The sequence below is a fragment of the Lynx canadensis genome, chromosome X (assembly GCF_007474595.2).
Source record: "Lynx canadensis isolate LIC74 chromosome X, mLynCan4.pri.v2, whole genome shotgun sequence".
Classification (NCBI taxonomy): domain Eukaryota; kingdom Metazoa; phylum Chordata; class Mammalia; order Carnivora; family Felidae; genus Lynx; species Lynx canadensis.
This window is the reverse complement of record NC_044321.2, coordinates 57065263-57084896: the sequence shown is the minus strand read 5'-3', so window position 1 is coordinate 57084896 and position 19634 is coordinate 57065263. Positions and strand designations below refer to the sequence as shown.

The 19634-nt window shown below is 39.9% G+C and overlaps 1 protein-coding gene across 1 annotated transcript in view; it reads right to left on the bottom strand.

Moving 5' to 3' along the window:
• Nucleotides 1–19634, bottom strand: part of NHSL2 (NHS like 2) — a 263935-nt gene that overhangs the window by 182599 nt on the left and 61702 nt on the right. The gene's annotated exons all lie outside the window — the stretch shown is intronic.

The following is a 19634-nucleotide window of genomic DNA, read 5'->3' as shown; positions in this document are numbered from 1 at the left end:
AGAAAGAAGCACCAGTCATCTCCTTCTAGAAAGTTACAGTGAGATTTCAGAAACTTTCCACCATCCTCCTAGTGAGATGTCTGGAACACTCTGAAAAGGTTTTAAAGATTTATCAATAAAAGGTGGTCCCACTATTAGGAGTATGGTTTTAGCTACTGGAACAAATCAAGAAAGAGAGATCAGTTAACCCAAAATGTTCCAATGCCACCTGGTATGGGCACACATATTCTGAAAGGGCAAATACTAGCTAAGGCTTACAAAAGAGCTTATTGTGTACAAGGCAATATTCTGAGAGCTTTCATGGACTTTTTATTTTAATAATCACGAGACAGGCACTTGCGTAGTTCAGTCAGTTAAGCGTCGGACTCCTGGTTTCGGCTCAGGTCATGATCTCGAGGTTTTGCGAGTTTGAGCCCCACATCAGGTGCTGCGCAGATAGCCAGGAGCCTGCTTTGGATTCGCTCTCTCCCCCTATCTCTCTGCCTCTCCCCCATTTGCACTGTCTCTGTCTCTCTCAGGATAAAAAACTTAAAAAAATAATCAGGACAATCCTTTGAGGTAGGTATTATATTATCCCCCATTTTACAGGAGAGAAGATGAGAAAGGGTTACACAGATTATAAGGGACAAAACTGAGTATTTGAAACTGGGCAGTCCATCTCTACATCTGGGGCACCTAACAGCTGTGCAAAACTGATCTTGCCAAGGCCTGTAAGAAAGGACTTAACCATACTTGCTACAAAAGGGGTCAGACTATAATATTATCTTGTTGTCCTCAAGCAGCCAGCCAATCCCTTTCTTGTCTGGAAGCTTGTTTTAAACCTACTTTTAGGGGCGCCTGGGTGGCGCAGTCGGTTAAGCGTCTGACTTCAGCCAGGTCACGATCTCGCGGTCCGTGAGTTCGAGCCCCGCGTCAGGCTCTGGGCTGATGGCTCAGAGCCTGGAGCCTGCTTCCGATTCTGTGTCTCCCTCTCTCTCTGCCCCTCCCCCGTTCATGCTCTGTCTCTCTCTGTCCCAAAAATAAATAAAAAACGTTGAAAAAAAATTAAAAAAAAAAACTACTTTTAAAAGTCCCTTATGTTGACTTTAGCAGTTTTCACAAGCACCAACATATTCTGGCCCTGACCTGCGCCGATACCAATGTCATACAGCTATACCACCCTTTTCTATTGGTTTATCATAGAGAAAAAGCAATGTTCTATGCTTTCCCAGAGGGAAAAGTGAATCTCAAGTCTTTTCCTTATCTCCCTGCCCCTGTGTGTCTTTCCTTCTCTATGATATAGTGGAAAGACAACAAACAGGCTTTAGGGTAGACAGATCCAAATTCAAATCCTGTTTCTTCCACTTCTAGACTGGCAGGTTTGGGGCAAGTTACTTGGCCTCACTTTGCTCTTCTGTGAAGTAAAGATAATCATAACAGCTGCTTTATTCCCCAGCCCCGCTTCCTCCTTCTCCAAAGTCATGCACACACTGAGTCCCTGCCCTGTCCCAGGGACTTTAGGGGAGAGAGGAAAATGAATAAGACAGAAAAACATATTTGGTGAATGACAGGAAGTCCAGTCTGGCTGAAGTAATGTAGAGGAGGAGGTAAGGAGGGCTCAGACCAGAGCAAAAGGGTCTTGACTGCCTTATACAAAGGGACTAAACTATATTTGAGAAGCAATGGAGCGTTTGAAGGTCTTCACACAGGAGATGATACAATCATGATTAACATTTATTGAGTGCTTATTCCAGGTTAAGAATGGTTCTTTACTAAACCCTCACTACTACTATTTTTCCTATTTTTCAGATGTGGAAACTGAGACTCAAAAAAGATGAACTTGACCCAAGACCACACAGTTATATATGTCAGACCTGGGACTAACCTCCGTACAGCTGGATCCCAAAGCCCACTCCTTCAACCAAAAAGCTTATTTTGAGGTAACTAAATCAAGCAATGTTGTACCTAGTAGACTTGAGGGAAGAATAAAAAGCAGAGACCATTTAGGAGGCCATTATAGTCATCCAGGAGAGGAAGTCAGCAGTGCAGACTGGGAGCAGATAGTCTTCTAGAACTGGGCAACTGAGTTAATTACAGGAGGTAGGGGGGTGGAGCCTAGCCCAGAAATATGGAGGGTGGGGTTTGTCCCCCCATGTTGTTGCAGAGGCAGGGAAGAATAGTTGTCAACATTTATAAAGGGGCCTATTTGCATTAATATCTGGATTTCTATCTTGTCTCAACAAACCAGAGGATCTAGCAGCACTGGGCTCACATTCCAATAGGGCACCGGTGGGATGGGGCCCAGCAGTACCTTCCCTCTTGAGATAGAAGCATATGCCCCAAGACCCTCTGGAGTCTACTTCTCTCCTTCACCTTACCTGGCTGGCCAACAGGGGACCTAGAGCCAATAAACCCCGATTTTTTTGGCTGCAAACCCAAATGCTGGGAAGAATAATGATGGGGTGGGGGTTGCAGAGGAAGGAACTGGTTTGGAAGAGGAGAAACATGCTCTCTCTGTATATAAAGAAAGCTCAGGGCCAAGAAAAGGAGAGAAAGCAGCTAGTGGAAGGGGGCAGGGAGTAGGCCTTGAGATGACAATTGGCATGACAAGAAAGGACAAAGGTCAAAGGAGGTGAGGGCATCATGGGGTGCAGGCTTTTGAGAGAAGTAGTTGAAGGCATTTACTGATGGAGAAAGGCAGAGAGGGAGGGGGGGTGCGGAGAGAGAGAGAGAAAGGCTGGGAGTTGCAGAGGCAATGTTTATTTATTTTTTATTTATTATTATTATTTTTTTTTTTTTTTGCAGAGGCAATGTTTAAAATCCAAAGGTTCTGGCAAAAGCTAAGAGGCCATGCTGCAGATGTGCTGGAAAGCTGTGGGAGGAGAGAGGTTGTGCTCTGCACAGAGAGTTAAAGAGTGAGATATTGTGATAAAGCTGCATCCATGAATAATGGTGAATGCAAATCAGAGGAGTTCAGAAGGATAGGAAACTGAGAGGCCAGGGCACTGCAGTAGCCCCAGTGTCAAAGTAGTCATTCCTAATTGTGCTTGAACTTCCTTTGCAAAAGCAAATGACGGAGTGTCGCCTGGGAACAGATAGGTTGGTATCTGCCCCTCCAGCCCTGTAGTCCTGCAGCCAGGGTATGAGGTTGCCAGATGTGGGCACAAAGAGCAGTGGTTTCCCAGAATCAAGATACACACAGGCTGAACAAGGAGAAAGAGAAATAAGAGCTCTTAAGGCTGCCTTTTCTTTAAAACTGCACTTCTTTAAAACTCACCATTCCCCTGATAAAGTGGTCAGGATGAGTAGGCCAAGAAGAGACACAATTAAAGAGAGGGGGCCAATTTAGAAGAAGACATCTCTCCTAGTGGCACAGCCTTACCACACTTTCCACTGAGGGAAGAGTTTCCCAGCCTGGGTAGTGTTCAGAATTCTACGCCACAGAGGGAGGAAGCAGGGCAGAGAGAGAAGAGAAATGATCTTTCCCTGCAAGTCAGCATGGAAGGGGTCACTACAGCAGTTAAAAGTCACAGCAATGTCACAATCTGCTTTTCTGCATTTGGGGGCCCAGTTTGTATGTTTCTAGAGACCAAATGAGGGCCTATTCTGTGCTCCTGCCAATATTTAATGAAGATAAACTTTCTTATAAAAAATTAAAATAAAATCTCAAAATCATAGCTGTATCAGCAGCAGAGCAGGCCCTACATAACCACAAGTAGTTCCCAGGGATGAGATTATTTCTGCTGCTCCAGGGATCAGAACATTTTACACATAATTACTGCTGTTTCCCCTTCTGATTAATGCCTGATTCTGGAGAACAACTACTCTGCAAAGCATCAGCACCTAGGTGATAAACCTCAAGCTATTTATTGGATTTATGTTTGAAATGTCTTACATTATAACCCCTTTTCACTTTTTTGTATGCTTTCTCCCCCCCACCCCCTGAATAAAATCTGGGGTTTAGGCTTAATTGAGTTCTAGTAGAGATAATATGTAGAGAGGGAGCCCCCACCAAAAATAAATTTTTCCACTGGAAACATTTTAAGTAAGAGTGTGGGACTTCCAGAATGGCTGTATGGGAAGCTGGTGTTACTCCCAAGTGAATAAAACAACCATTTTGCTGGTGAAAATGATTTAAAAAAAAAACACTTAAAGCCTCTAGAGATTGTCCTCAGGGCACACAGCAAGTATAGAACATTTACTCAGGGAAATTTACTAAATCTTGGTAAAAACAGTGATAGTCTGTGGCATTTGAGCCAAGACCTGCTCTAATTCTGCTGCCTACCCTACCTCTATGTTACAGAAGCACTGTTCTGGACAAGTGTGGCCAAGAAAATAGGACTCCCTTTCCCCCTAGCTCCCAGTATAGTGGCTATAGTTTCATCCCAAGAGCATCTCTAGTCTCCCCTAGCTCAGTACTGAAAAGCTCTGTCCTGGGTGGGAGTGACCAAGAGGACTGGGCTGCCCTCTCCCACCTAGCCCCAACTCAGAGGGTGGAAAGAGCTCTACCTCAGGCTCAGCAGGCCAAGAATACTGGCCCCTCAATCACCCCACCATGCTCACTCAGTCACTCCCATGCTAGGAAAGGCAAGCTGAAAAGACCTAGGGCTATCATCTCCTCCCCAGTGCCCACTCATAGAGCAGAGAGCACCACTCCAGGAAAAGCAGGCACTATCCCCACTCCCAGCTTCAGTGCAGTGGCCCAGAGTGTCTACCCAAGGATGAAGCAGACCATAAAGATGGAGAGCTCCACATCTGACTATTTAGAACAGCATGGAGGAGTCTATACCTAAGGCACTGTCAGTAGCAAGAAGTTAAGAGGTAGCTGGTAGCTTCATGAAACTAGTACCAAAAAAAGTGGCAGACAAGCCAGAAGAGAAAGAGAAAGGGAAAGAGACAGCCAAGAAGACCCCCCTCTGGGATCACACTCATCCTTATGGATCTGGAAGCCTATGCACATTGCACCCACTTCAAGAGCAATCACAGAAGAACGTGGGACAGACTTGAAAACATTCCCCAAACCACACACAGATCAAAAAGCAAAGGGCAGAAGTCTTGTTGGCTCAAGGGACTTAAGCACAAACTTTGACCAAGCACTGGCTAAGGACTAAGCTACTTTGACCCAGGGGACACTCCTAGAAAGCCAGGCTTAAGATTAAATCACACCTATCCCTAGTGGACTATACCCTCTCAGGAATGACTGGAGAGTCTACGGCCATACCACCCTGAACGCGCCCAATCTCGTCTGATCTCGGAAGCTAAGCAGGGTCGGGCCTGGTTAGTACTTGGATGGGAGGAATGACTGGAGAGAGAATTTCTTTTTTTTAAGTTTATTTATTTATTTTGAGGGAGACAGAGAACGCAAGCGGGATAGGAGCAAAGAGAGAGGGAGAATTCCAAGCACGTGGTCAGTGTAGAGCCCAATGTGGGACTCGAACTCGAGGAACTGTGAGATCATGACCTACGCTGAAATCAAGAGTTGGACGCTTAACCAACTGAGCCACCCAGGAGCCCCTGGAGAGAGAACTTCTAAGCTACTATTTTCTAGTTGAATGCGGGGCAAAATTGTAAACTCTCTTAACTGTGAAAGTCTCCAACCTATACACATACATTCAACTGAAAGACAGATCAATAGAGATTTTTCTACCTGAAGAACGACAAATAGAAGAAGAAAGAGGAGGAGGAAGAGATGGAAGATGAGGAGAAGAAAAATGAACAGAGCCTCAGAGAAATGTGACACTGTTAAGTGCACCAACACATACATAATGGGAGTACCAGATGGAGATGTGACAGACGAGATATTCAAGGACATACTGGCTGAAAACAATCCAAATTTGATGAAAAACATTTATATACACATTCAAGGAGTTTGTTGAACTCCAAGTGGGATAAACACAGAGATCCACAACCAGACACATTATAGTTGTTGAAGTACAGAAATGTTGAAAGGGAAGACAGAAAATCTTGAATTCAGGAAGAGAAAAACAACTCATCACATAAAAGGAAACCCCAACAACATTAAGAGCTAACTTCTCATCACAAACAATTGAAGCCAGAAGGGAGTGGGATGCCATATTCAAAGTACTGGAAGAGGAAAAACGGTCAACCCTTAAACCTAACATAACTATCTCAAAAATGAAGGCAAAACAAAGACTAAGAGAATCCATGGATACCACACCTGCCTTAGAGAAATATCAAAGGAAGTTTTTCAGGCTGAAAGGAAGTGACACCAACTAGCAGCACAAACTCACACAAACAACCAAAGAGCTCCAGTAAAGGTAACTATGTAGGTAATGATAAAAGACAATATAATTACATATTTCTTTTTCTTTCTTATTTTTACTGATTAAAAAAAATTATTTTGGGGTACCTGGGTGGCTCAGTCAGTTAAAGCATCTGACTCTTGATCTCAGCTCAGGTCTTTATCTCAGGGTTGTGAGTTCAAGCCCTGTGTTGGACTCGATGCTGGGCATGGAGCCTATTTTTAAAAAATCATTGGGGCACCTGGGTGGCTCAGTAGGTTAAGCAACTGACTTTGGCTCAGGTCATGATCTCATGGTTCATGAGTTTGAGCCCTGCATCAGGTTCTGTGCTGACAGCTGGGAGCCTGGAGCCTGCTTCAGATTCTCTGTCTCCCTTTCTCTACCCCTCCCCTGCTCTCTCTCTCTCTCTCTCTCTTTCTTTCTTTCTCAAAAATAAGTAAACATCAAGAAAATTTTTTAAAAAATAGGGGCTCCTGGGTGGGTCAGTCGGTTAAGCGTCCGACTTCGGCTCAGGTCATGATTTCATGGTTTGTGGGCCTGAGCCCCACATCAGGCTCTGTGCTGACAGCTTGGAGCTTGGAGCCTGCTTCGGATTCTTTGTCTCCCTCTCTCTGCCCCTACCCTGCTTGCTCTCTCTCTCCCTCTCAAAAATAAATAAAAACATTAAATAAATAAATAAATAAATAAATAAATAAATAAAAATAAATAAATGATTTCGTAAGTGCCCATAAAATGATATTGTTTGTCTTATGACATATAGAAATGTAATATATTTGACAATAACAGCACAGAGGAGGTAGTTGGGAATGAAGCTGTATTGGTAAAGGAATGACACCAGATGTTAACAAATCCACAGGAAAAATTAAGAGACGCACCAATAGCAACTAAAAACATATTTTTAAAACACTATATAAATGTATTTCTGCTCTCTCTTCTTCATATGAGCTGCTTTAAAAGAAATAAGATTATGGGTATTGAGGAGGGCACCTTTTGGGATGAGCACTGGGTGTTGTATGGAAACCAATTTGACAATAAATTCCATATATTGAAAAAAAAGTCATAAAACTACATCAGAAGGAAAAAAAGTCAAAAATAAATAAATAAATAAATAAATAAATAAATAAACCATACAGAAAAAAAAAAGAAAAGAAAAGAAATAAGATTGAATAAAGTAATGATTACAACCAGGTGTTGTATTTGTGACATATATGACATGCATGACAATAATAACAGAAAATGGGAAAGGGAAAGGAGCTACATAAAAAGGAAGTTTCTGTATCTCAATGAAATTAACTTAATGTAAATCTGACATAGATTCTGACAAGTTAAGATATATATTACAAGCCTTATACAACCACTAAGAAAACAACTCAAAATATTGTTTAAAAATCATGAAAGGAGTTAAACTCTTACCCCGTAAGATATTTACTTAATGCAAAAGAAGGCAGTAAAAGAGGAACAAAGAAACAAAGCAAAAATGGTTTAGGAAACCCCTTAGAGAAAGCAAAGTAAAGCAAACTGACAGCAAAGAGAAGGAAGAAAATAATATAATAAAGACTGGAGAGGGAACAACTGAAGTAGTGGATGGAAAAACAGTACAGAAAATACAGGAATTCAAATTTAGCTAGACTGACTAAGAGAAAAAGAAGTAAGAGTGATTATCACTACTGCTCTTATAGAAACAAAAGGGGAAATAAGAGAATACTATGAACAACTGTGTGGAAAAAACTCAGATAAATTAAATAGGCAAATTCCTAGGAAGAACAAGTTCTAAAATTGACCGAAGAAAATCTGAAAAGACTTATAACATGAGATTGAATTCATTATTTTATTTTATTTTTTAATTTTTTAGTAATCTCTACACCACATGTGGGTCTTGAACTCATGATCCTGAGATCAAGAGCTGCAGGCTCCACTGACTGAGCCAGCCAAGTATCCCAAGTGATTGAATTAATAATTCAAAAATTTCCCACCAAAAAATTCAAGCCCAGATGGCTTCACTCATAAATTCTACCAAAAATTTAAAGAAAAATTAACACCAACCCCTCATATACTCCTTCAGAAAATAAAGGAGGAACGAACACTTCCAAACTCATTCTGTGAGGCCATCATGATCCTGACATTAGACAGAAAAGGACAGAAAAGGCTATTACAAAAGAAAACTACAGACCAGTATCTCTATGACTATAAATGCAGAAGTCAACAAAATATTGACAGCCCCAATCCAGTTACATAAAATGAATGATACATCATGAACATCTGGGATTTATCCCTGGAATTTAAGGTTGGTTTAATATCTAAAAATCAATTAGAAATCATTAAAGGACAAAACCATACGATCATTTCAATAGATTCAGAAGAAACATTTGACAAAATCTAACACCTTATAATAATAATATAAAAAACCACTCGATATACTAGGAATAGAAGAAAACTTTCTGAACCAGGAAAAGGATTTCTATGGGAAAAAAAGAATGACAGCTAAAATCATACTTAATGGGGAAAAAAATGAAATCTTTTCCCTTAGGATAAGGAAGAGATCTGCTTTCACCACTTCTAGTCAACATTATAAGAGGGGTTCTAGCCAGGGCAATTAGGCAAAAAAAAAAAAAAAAAAAAGAAAGAAAGGAAAGGAAGGAGGGAAACATGGAGAAAGGGAAAGAGGGAGTGAGAGGAGGAGAGAATATTTTTTAAAAAGAAATAAAAGGCATCCAGATTGAAAGGAAGTAAAACTATCTCTATTTGCAGATGACATGATTTGGTATGTAGAAAACCCTAAGGAAATCACTAAAAATCTATTAGAACTAATAAGCAAATTCAACAGGTTCATAGGTTACAAGATCAAAATACATTGTCTTCTTTCTTCAGATGTTTACTCTCACATCAGGAGCAGCCACCTTTTCTTGAGTATCTCCAAAATTTTCTAGGCATAGATAAAGAGACATATCATACTGATATTTCCATATCAGCACATAGAGAAATACCTTATTCTTTTTTTTTTGTCCCATGGAGAATATTCTACGATAAGTACATACAATACTTTATATATGGTACTGAATGAGAGACATTTAGATAGTTTCCTAGTGTTTTACTATCACAAACAATATTCCAACAAGTATTTTTAGGCATATGTGTGTTTCTAAACTGTGCATTCCTATAAATGGAATTGTAAGCTCAAAGGTTATGTGCATTTGTAATTTTGAGAGCTATTGCCAAATGGTCCTCTGAAGAAAGGAGTTGTACCAATTTACCTGTCTACTGACAGCACATTTGAGCACTGCTTCCCCCATCCAATCAACACTGAATTATCAAAACTCTTGATGGTGGCTAATCTGATAACATTTGATACTTCATTGTTTAAGTTTGCATTTCCCTATGAGAAAGGTTAAACACCTTTTCAGAAGTTTAATTTCCTCTCTTTTCCTTTGAATTTTGCTCCTCTTTTCCTTTCTTGGCTTGTTGATCTTAGATTTATGACAGTTCATTTTTGTTTTCTTCTTGTTTTTTAGATGTTTATTATTTTGAAAGAGAGAGAAAGAGAAAACAGAGCATGGGCGCATGGGGGAGGGGCAGAGAGAGGGAGAGAGAGAATCTTAAGCAGGCTCCATGCCCAGCTCAGAGCCACATGCGGGGCTGGATCCCAGGACCCTGGGATCATGACCTGAGATGAAATCAAGAGTCAGATGCTTAACGACTGAGCCACCCAGGCCAGGAGGTCTACCCTCTCCTCTGACAAATGGTCTCATTTCCAGAGAAGCTATCACTTCTCTGAGTTCCCACACTGCTACAGTGACCCTCAGATCATGGGAGTACAGGCACAAGTCTTGGCTCAGGTCATGATCTAGCAGTTCGTGAGTTTGAGCCCCACATCAGGCTTGCTGTAAGCAGGGTGCAGTGGTAGAGATAGCACCGACTCAGTTGAAGCAAAATCAATATACAAAAATATATTGTATTTCTATACATCAGCATGAACAATCTGAAAATGAAATTAAGAAAATAATTACTTTGGGGGCACCTGGATGGCTTAGTCAGTTGAGCATCCAATTCAGCTCAGGTCATGATCCCAGGGTCGTGGAATCAAGCTCCAGGTCTGGCTTTGTGTTGAGCGTGGAGACTACCTAAGATTCCCTCTCTCTCTCTTTCTCCCTCCCTCTCTCTCTCTCTCCCTCTGCCCCTCTCCCCTCCATAAAAATTAAAAATAAAAAAGCAATTCCATTTACATAAGCATCAAAAAAAATAAAATACAGTAAAACCTTGGTCTGTGAGCATAATTCGTTCCAGAAACATGCGTATAATCCAAAGCACTCATATATCAAAGTGAATTTCAAGAATTGTTGGCTCAGTTGTGATCATGTGATGTTTGGTGACACATACTACTCATATTGTAAGACATCACTCGTTTATCAAGCTAAAATTTATTAGAAATGTTTCCTCCTCTTGTGGAACACTCGCAGAACAGGTTACTCACAATCCAAGCTTTTACTGTACTTGGGAATAAAATTAACAAAATGAAATTTAAAAACTCATTCTGAAAACTACAAAACATTGAAAAAAATCAACAAAAATGTTAATAAGTGGGAAAACATCCCATGTTCACATGTGAGAAGGCTTAATATTGTTAAAATGGTAATACACCCCAAACTAATCTACAGATTCAGTGCAATTCCTATAAAAATCCCAGCTTTTTTTGCAGAAATTTATAAACTGATCCTACAGTCTATATAGGAATGAAAAGGACTGAGAATTACCAAAAAAAATTTCAAGAATAGCAAAGTTGAAGGAGTCATGCTTTCTAATGTCAAAACTTACTACAAAACTACAATAATCAAACGGGAACCCTCTTGCACTGTTGGTGGGAATGCAAACTGGTGCAGCCGCTCTGGAGAACAGTGTGGAGGTTCCTCATGAAATTAAAAATCGATCTACCCTATGACTCAGTAATAGCACTGCTAGGAATTTACCCAGGGGATACAGGAGTGCTGATGCATAGAGGCACTTGTATCCCAATGTTTATAGCAGCACGTTCAACAATAGCCAAATTATGAAAATAGCCTAAATGTCCATCAACTGACTAATGGATAAAGAAGATGTGGTTTATATATACAATGGAATACTACTTGGCAATGAGGAAGAATGAAATCTGTCCATTTGTAGCAACATGGATGGAACTGGAGGGTATTATGCTAAGTAAATAAGTCAGGCAGAGAAAGACAGATACCATATGTTTTCACTCATATGTGGATCTTGAGAAACTTAACAGAAAACCATGGGGGAGATGAAGGGGGGGGGAGTTACAGAGAGGGAGGGAGGCAAACCATAAGAGACTCTTGGATGCTGAAAACAAACTGAGGGTTGATGGGGGGTAGGGGAGAGGGGAAGGTGGGTAATGGGCATCAAGGAGGGCACCTGTTGAGATGAGCACTGGGTGTTGTATGGAAACCAATTTGACAATAAATTATGTTTAATATAAAAAAACTACAATAATCGAGACAGTATGGTACTAGTACAAGAATAAACACATACATTTGCAATGATGTGGATGGAGCTAGAGAGTATAATGTTAAGTGAACTAAGTCAGTCAGACAAAGACAAATACAAATGATTTCACTCATATGTGGAAGTTAAGAAACAAACAAGCAAAGGGGAAAAATAAGAGACAGAGACAAATCAAGAAACAGACTCTTAACTATAGAGAACAAACTGATGGGGAAGTGGGAGATGAGTGAAATATGTGATGTGGATTAAGGAATGCACTTGTGATGAGCACTGGGTGATGTATGAAAGTGTTGAATCACTATATCATATATCTGAAACTAATACAGCACTGTATGTTAATTAACTGGAATGAAAATAAAAACTTAAAATAATAAAAAAGAATAAACATATAGCTCAATTAAATAGGAATAAAAAATCATAAATAAGCCCCCAATTTATGGTCAATTGAGTTTTTAAGTTTATTTATTTATTTTGAAAGGGAGAGAAAGCACACAAGTGGGGAAGGGACAGAGAGAGAGAGGGGGAGGGAGAAAATCCCAAGGAGGCTCCACACTGCAAGTGCAGAGCCCAATGCAGGGCTTGAACTCACGAACTGTGAGATCATGACCTGAGCTGAAGTCAGATGCTTGATCGACTGAGTCACCCAGGCTTTCCATGGTCAACTGATTTTTTAATGCCAAGATAATCCAATGGGGAAAGAGAGTTTTTTTAACAACTGGTGCTGGCACAACTGGATAGCCACCAGCGAAGAAGAAGAAGAAGAAGAAGAAGAAGAAGAAGAAGAAGAAGAAAGAAGAAGGAGGAGGAGGAGGAGAAGGAGAAGAAGTTGGACACCTATTTGATACGATACACAAAAAATAAACTCTGGCACAAAAACAGACAATCAGATCAATGGAACAGAATAGAGAACCCAGAAATAGACCCACAAACATATGGCCAACTAATCTTTTTTTTAAAAAAATGTTTTAATGTTTATTTTTTTGAGAGAGGCAGAGAGAGCATGAACAGGGGAGGGGCAGAGAGAGAAGGAGACACAGAATCCGAAGCAGGCTCCAGGCTCGGAGCTGTCAGCACAGAGCCTGACACAGGGCTCGAACCCACAAACCGTGAGATCATGACCTGAGCTGAAGTTGGAGGCGCAACCGACTGAGCCACCCAGGCACCCAGGCCAACTAATCTTCGACAAAGCAGGAAAGAATATCCAATGGAATAAAGACAGTCTGTTCAGCAAGTGGTGCTGGGAAAACTGGACAGCGACATGCAGAAGAATGAACCTGGACCACTTTCTTACACCATACACAAAAATAAACTCAAAATGGATGAAAGACCTCAATGTAAGACAGGAAGCCATCAAAATCCTCGAGGAGAAAGCAGGCAAAAACCTCTTTGATCTTGGCTGCAGCAACTTCTTACTCAATACGTCTCCAGAGGCAAGGGAAACAAAAGCAAAAATGAACTATTGGGACCTCATCAAAATAAAAAGCTTCTGCACAGCGAAGGAAATAATCAGCAAAACTAAAAGGCAACTGACAGAATGGGAGAAGATATTTGCAAACGACATATCAGATAAAGGGTTAGTATCCAAAATCTATAAAGAACTGATCAAACTCAGCACCCAAAAAACAAATAATCCAGTGAAGAAATGGGCAAAAGACATGAATAGACACTTCTCCAAAGAAGATATCCAGATGGCCAACCAACACATGAAACAATGCTCCACATCACTCATCATCAGGGAAATACAAATCAAAACCACAATGAGATACCACCTTACACCTGTCAGAATGGCTAACATTAACAACTCAGACAACAACAGATGTTGGCGAGGATGCAGACAAAGAGGATCTCTTTTGCATTGCTGGTGGAAACGCAAGCTGGTGCAGCCACTCTGGAAAACAGTATGGAGGTTCCTCAAAAAATTAAAAATAGAACTACCCTATGACCCAGTAATTACACTACTAGGTATTTATCCAAGGGATACAGGTATGCTGTTTTGAAGGGACACATGCACCCCAATGTTTATAGCAGCACTATCAATGATAGCCAAAGTATGGAAAGAGCCCAAATGTCCATCGATGGATGAATGGATAAAGATGATGTGGTATGTGTGTATATATATATATATATATATATATATATATATATATATATATACATACACACACACACACACACAATGGAGTACTACTTGGCAATCAAAAAGAATGAGATCTTGCCATTTGCAACTACATGGATGAAACTAGAGGGTATTATGCTAAGCAAAATTAGTCAGTCAGAGAAAGACAAATATCATATGACTTCACTTGTATGATGACTTTAAGACACAGAACAGATGAACATAAGGGAAGGGAAGCAAAAATAATATAAAAACAGGTCGGGGGACAAAACAGAAGAGACTCTTAAATATGGAGAACAAACAGAGGGTTACTGGAGGGGTTGTGGGAGGGGGGATGGGCTAAATGGGTAAGGGGCATTAAGGAATCTACTCCTGAAATCATTGTTGCACTATATGTTAATTCGGATGTAAATTTTTTTTAAAATTAAAAGATAATAAATAAATAATTAATTAACTCAAAGATTATAGACTAAATGTAAAGACTAAAATTGTAAAACTCTTAGAATAAAACACAAAAGTAAATCTTCAGGATACCGGGTTAAGCTATTTTTTCTTATATACAACACTAAACACCATAAACAAAAGAAGATTGACAAATTAGACTTCATCAAAATTGAAAACTTCTGTACTTCAAGGGACAGCATCAAGAAAAGGCAGAATAGCCCACATTACATAAATACTCATAGCAGCATTATTTATAATATCCAAAAATCAGAAACAACCCAACTGTCCATCAACTGGTAAATAGATTTAAAAATGTGATATATCTATATAATGAAACATCATTTGGCAATAAAACAAGATATGGGGCGCCTGGGTGGCGCAGTCGGTTAAGCGTCCGACTTCAGCCAGGTCACGATCTCACGGTCCGTGAGTTCGAGCCCCGCGTCAGGCTCTGGGCTGATGGCTCAGAGCCTGGAGCCTGTTTCCGATTCTGTGTCTCCCTCTCTCTCTGCCCCTCCCCCGTTCATGCTCTCTCTCTGTCCCAAAAATAAATAAATGTTGAAAAAAAAATTTTAAAAAATTAAAAAAAAACAAGATGAAGTGGTAGGCTCAACTTCCAGAATGACCATATGAGGAGCTCTGTGAACATACTTCCCAGCAAACTCATGAAAAAGATGTTAAAGAAATTTTATCCAATCATTTATTGATGGACACTTGGGCTGCTTCCATAACTTGGCTATTGTAAATAATGTTGCTATTAACATAGGGGTGCATGTATCCCTTTGAATTAGTGCTTTTGTAATTTTTTTTTATAAATACCCAGTAGTGTAATTGCAGGATTTACAGTAGTTTTATTTTTAAGTTTTGGAGGAACTTCCCAACTGGGTGAAATAAGTGATGGGGATTAAGGAGTAAGCTTGTCATGATGAGCACCAGGTGTTGTATGGAATAGTTGAATCACTATATTATACACCTGAAACTAATATAACACTGTATGTCAACTATACTAGAAATAAAATAAAATAAAACAGGAAAAAACACACTGATTTCTGGTTTCTAGTCTACCATGGAAGGGGCTTATAAGTCACCACTCTTTTCTAACAACAAGTAAAAAGATGAACAAATTAACTCTTCTTAGATTCATCAAAGAAGTGAGGTCCCAGGGTTAACTTCTGCCCCCCAAATTAGGGAGAGGGACAAACAGATACAGAAAATTGCCACTTATGGAAGCAGATACCAGTACTAGGGTAGGAAAATATGAACTGATATCGATGAATTGTTTGGTGGCTCAGTGTGGACAAATCTGAGAATCAAAAATTCCAGGAGAACTCAGTCATAGCGAGGGCCTCATACTGTTGTTAATTTTACTTCTAGGAGCTCTACCATGTTCTCACAGTAATGATCAGAGAAAAACCCTTTAGTGCTTCCAGTAGGAGGTGGGATAAATTGAATCATTTTGAAATATGCTAGACCATTCTGTTCTTCTTAACAAGGTCTGTCCTCAGGAGAAACTATTTTACCATAGTCTAACCTGCTGGGGTTTTATCAGAGCCTAACCAACCTAGGGGAAAGGACATAATTAATTCTAGCCTGCTCTAGCCATCCATATGGGGCTATACCATAGCCCCAAGGGGAATACCCAATTACAGCTCCATAACGATGAAGTGGTCAGTTCTCCAAGAAGTTCACAGTCCAAGGGCACAAGCTTACTAAAAGACTGAGACATAATAGGATTATAGGAAACTTCCCTTCCACCCATGCCTTACCACTATTTTACTAGAGGCCTATTTACCCATACATCATGTTCCTTTTACCCATACATCATGTTCACCTTCCAACAAAAAACTGCAGGGCATACTAAACAGTCAAAAACAGATTGAAGAGAAAGAGCAAGCATCTGAACCAGACCCAGATATGGCAGGCCTGTTGGAATTATCAGACTGAATTTAAAACAACTAGGATTAGTATGCTAAGAGTTCTAATGGAAAAAGTGGACAACATGCAAGAACAACGGATAATGTAAGCAAAGAGTTGGGAATCCCAAGAAAGAACCAAAGAGCAATGCTAGAGACCAGAAACACCATGACAAAAATGAAGACTGCTTTTGATGGGCTCATTAGTAGACTGGACAGGGCTGAGGAGAAAATCTCTGAGCTTGAGGATACATCAATAGAAACTTCCAAAACTGAAAAGCAAAGAGAGAAAAGACTGAAGGAAAAAAAAAAAACAGAACAGAATATCAAAGGATTGTGGAACAACTACAAAACGTGTAACATACACGTAATGGAAATGCCAGGAGAAGAAACAGAGAAAGGAACAGAAGCAATATTTGAGGCAATAATGACTGACAATTTCCCCCAAATAAATGTCAGACACCAAACCACAGATCCTGGAAGCTAAGAAAACACCAGGCAAGGCAAATGGCCCTAAATATCTACACCTGGGCATATTATATTCAAACTGCAAAAAACCAAAGATAAAGAAAAAAATCTTGAGAAAAGCCAGTGGACAAAAACACCTTACCTTTAGAGCAAAAATAAGAACTATATCAGACTTCTCCTCAGAAAGCATGCAAGGAAGAAGAGAGTGGAATGAAGTATTTAAAGTGTTGACAGAAGAAAACAGCTAAGCTATGATTATTTACCCTACAAAATTATTATTTTTTATTTTAGATAGAGCAAGGGAGAGGGACAGAAAGAAAGAAAGAAAGCTAAGCATGAACCCTGATGCAGGGCTCAATCCCATGACCCTGGGATCAGGACCTGTGTTGCAATCAAGAGTCAGATGTTCAACCTACTGAGCCACCCAGGTGCCCTACCCTGCAAAGTTATTATTCAAATATGGAAAAAGACTTTTTCAAAAAAAAAAAGCCAAAACTTGAGCGAATTTGTTGCCAGTAGACCTGTCTTGCAAGAAATGTTAAAAGAAGTTCTTCAGGCAGAAGGAAAATGATATAGGTCAGACACTTAGATCTACATAAAGGTAAAGTAAAAACTTTTATTTTTCTTATTCTTATTTGCTCTGACTTAGCAGTTTGTTCAAAAGAACAATACAGCTGTATATTCAATTATCTATGCTCAGGAATATATATACCCATGCTCATGTATAAGTGATATGAATTGCAGCAATGATACAGGAACAGAAGGGGGAAATTAGGATTATTTTGTTACAATAAAGTACCTGTATTACCCATTAGGCGGTATAGTGTTATTTGAAAGTGAACTTGGATAGTTGTAAATATCTATGGCAAACTCTAGGGCAACCACCTAAAAAAAAATTGATATGCTAAGAAAGGAGAAAAAATGGAATCATATAAAATGATCAATTAAAACCACAAAAGGTAAGAAAAGAGTGGAAGACAAAACTAAGAACAGGAACAAGGACAACAAATAGAAAATGGTAACAAATATGGTAGTTATTACTCCAACTGTATCAATATCACTTTTAACATCAATGGTCTAAATACATCAATTAAAAAATATACGTTGTCATAACGGATTAAAAACAAGCCCCACGGGGCGCCTGGGTGGCGCAGTCGGTTAAGCGTCCGACTTCAGCCAGGTCACGATCTCGCGGTCCGGGAGTTTGAGCCCCGCGTCAGGCTCTGGGCTGATGGCTCGGAGCCTGGAGCCTGTTTCCGATTCTGTGTCTCCCTCTCTCTCTGCCCTTCCCCCGTTCATGCTCTGTCTCTCTCTGTCCCAAAAATAAATAAACGTTGAAAAAAAAAAAAAAACAAGCCCCACTATATGTTGTCTACAAGAAACCCACTTGAAATATAAAGACACCTATAGATTAAAAGTAAAGAGGAGGGGCACCTGGGTGGCTCAGTCAGTTAAGGGTCCAACTTCAGCTCAAGTCATGATCTCACAATTTGTGGGTTCCAGCCCCATGTCTGGCTCTGTGTTGACAACTTGGAGCCCAGAACCTGCTTCAGATTCTGTGTCTCCTTCTCTCTTTGCCCCTCCCCTGCTCATGCTCTGTCTCTCTTTCTCTCAAAAATAAAATACACATAAAAAATTGTTAATGAAAAAAAATTTTTAAGAGGAGTAAGACATACCATGGTAACAATAATTAATTTTTTTAACGTTAAATCATTTTTGAGAGACAGAACATGAGCGGGGAAGGGGCAGAGAGAGAGGGAGACACAGAATCCAAAGCAGGCTCCAGGCTCTGAGCTGTCAGCACAGAGCCCAATGTGGGGCTCAAACTCATGAACTGCAAGATCATGACCTGAGCCGAAGTCAGATGCTCAACTGACTGAGCCACCCAGGCGCCCCTAACAATAATTAAAAGAAAGTAGGAGTAGTTCAAACACAGCTCAAACAGAGCAGACTTCAAAGCACGGAAGGTTATTAAGAATAAAGAGGGGCAGTACATAATGATAAAGGGGTCAACTGTCCAAGAAATCATAATCCTTAATGTGTATGCACTTAACAACAGAGCATCAAAAATGTGCAAAGCAATAAATGACAGACCTCCAAGGAAAAATTAATGAATCCACTATTACAGAGACTTCAACATTCCTCTTTCAGATATGGGCATATCCAGCAGGCAGAAAATAAATAAGAACATAGTAGAAATCAATAGCACTGTCGTTCAACTGGATATAATTGGCATCTTCAGACTATAGACTATTCATCAAAAACAGCAAATTACACATTCTTCCCAAGTTAACATAGGACATTCACCATGATAGAACAGATTCTGGGCCATAAAACACACTTGATTTAAAAAAAAAATGAAAATCATTTAATGTCTGATTTTAGACCACAGTGAAATTAACCTAGAAATCAATAACAGAAATGTTCCTGGAAAATCCCCCAAATACCCAGAGATTAAAAAATGCACTTCTAAATAATACATGGGTCAAAGAAGAAATCTCAAGAGAAATTTTAAAAATATATTTTAAAATAAGTGAAAATGAGGGGCGCCTGGGTGGCGCAGTCGGTTAAGCGTCCGACCTCAGCCAGGTCACGATCTCGCGGTCCGTGAGTTCGAGCCCCGCGTCGGGCTCTGGGCTGATAGCTCAGAGCCTGGAGCCTGTTTCCGATTCTGTGTCTCCCTCTCTCTCTGCCCCTCCCCCGTTCATGCTCTGTCTCTCTCTGTCCCAAAAAAAATAAAATAAAAAATGTTGAAAAAAAAAAAAAAACATAAAATAAGTGAAAATGAAAACACAACTCATCAAAATTTGTGGAATGCAGCAAAAGCAGTACTTAAAGGGAAGCTTATAGCATTGAATGCTTATATTAGAAAAGAAGAAAGATCTAAAATCAATAATCTAAGCTTCCACCTTAGAAAACTAGAAAAAGAAGAGCAAATGAAATCCAAAGTAAGTA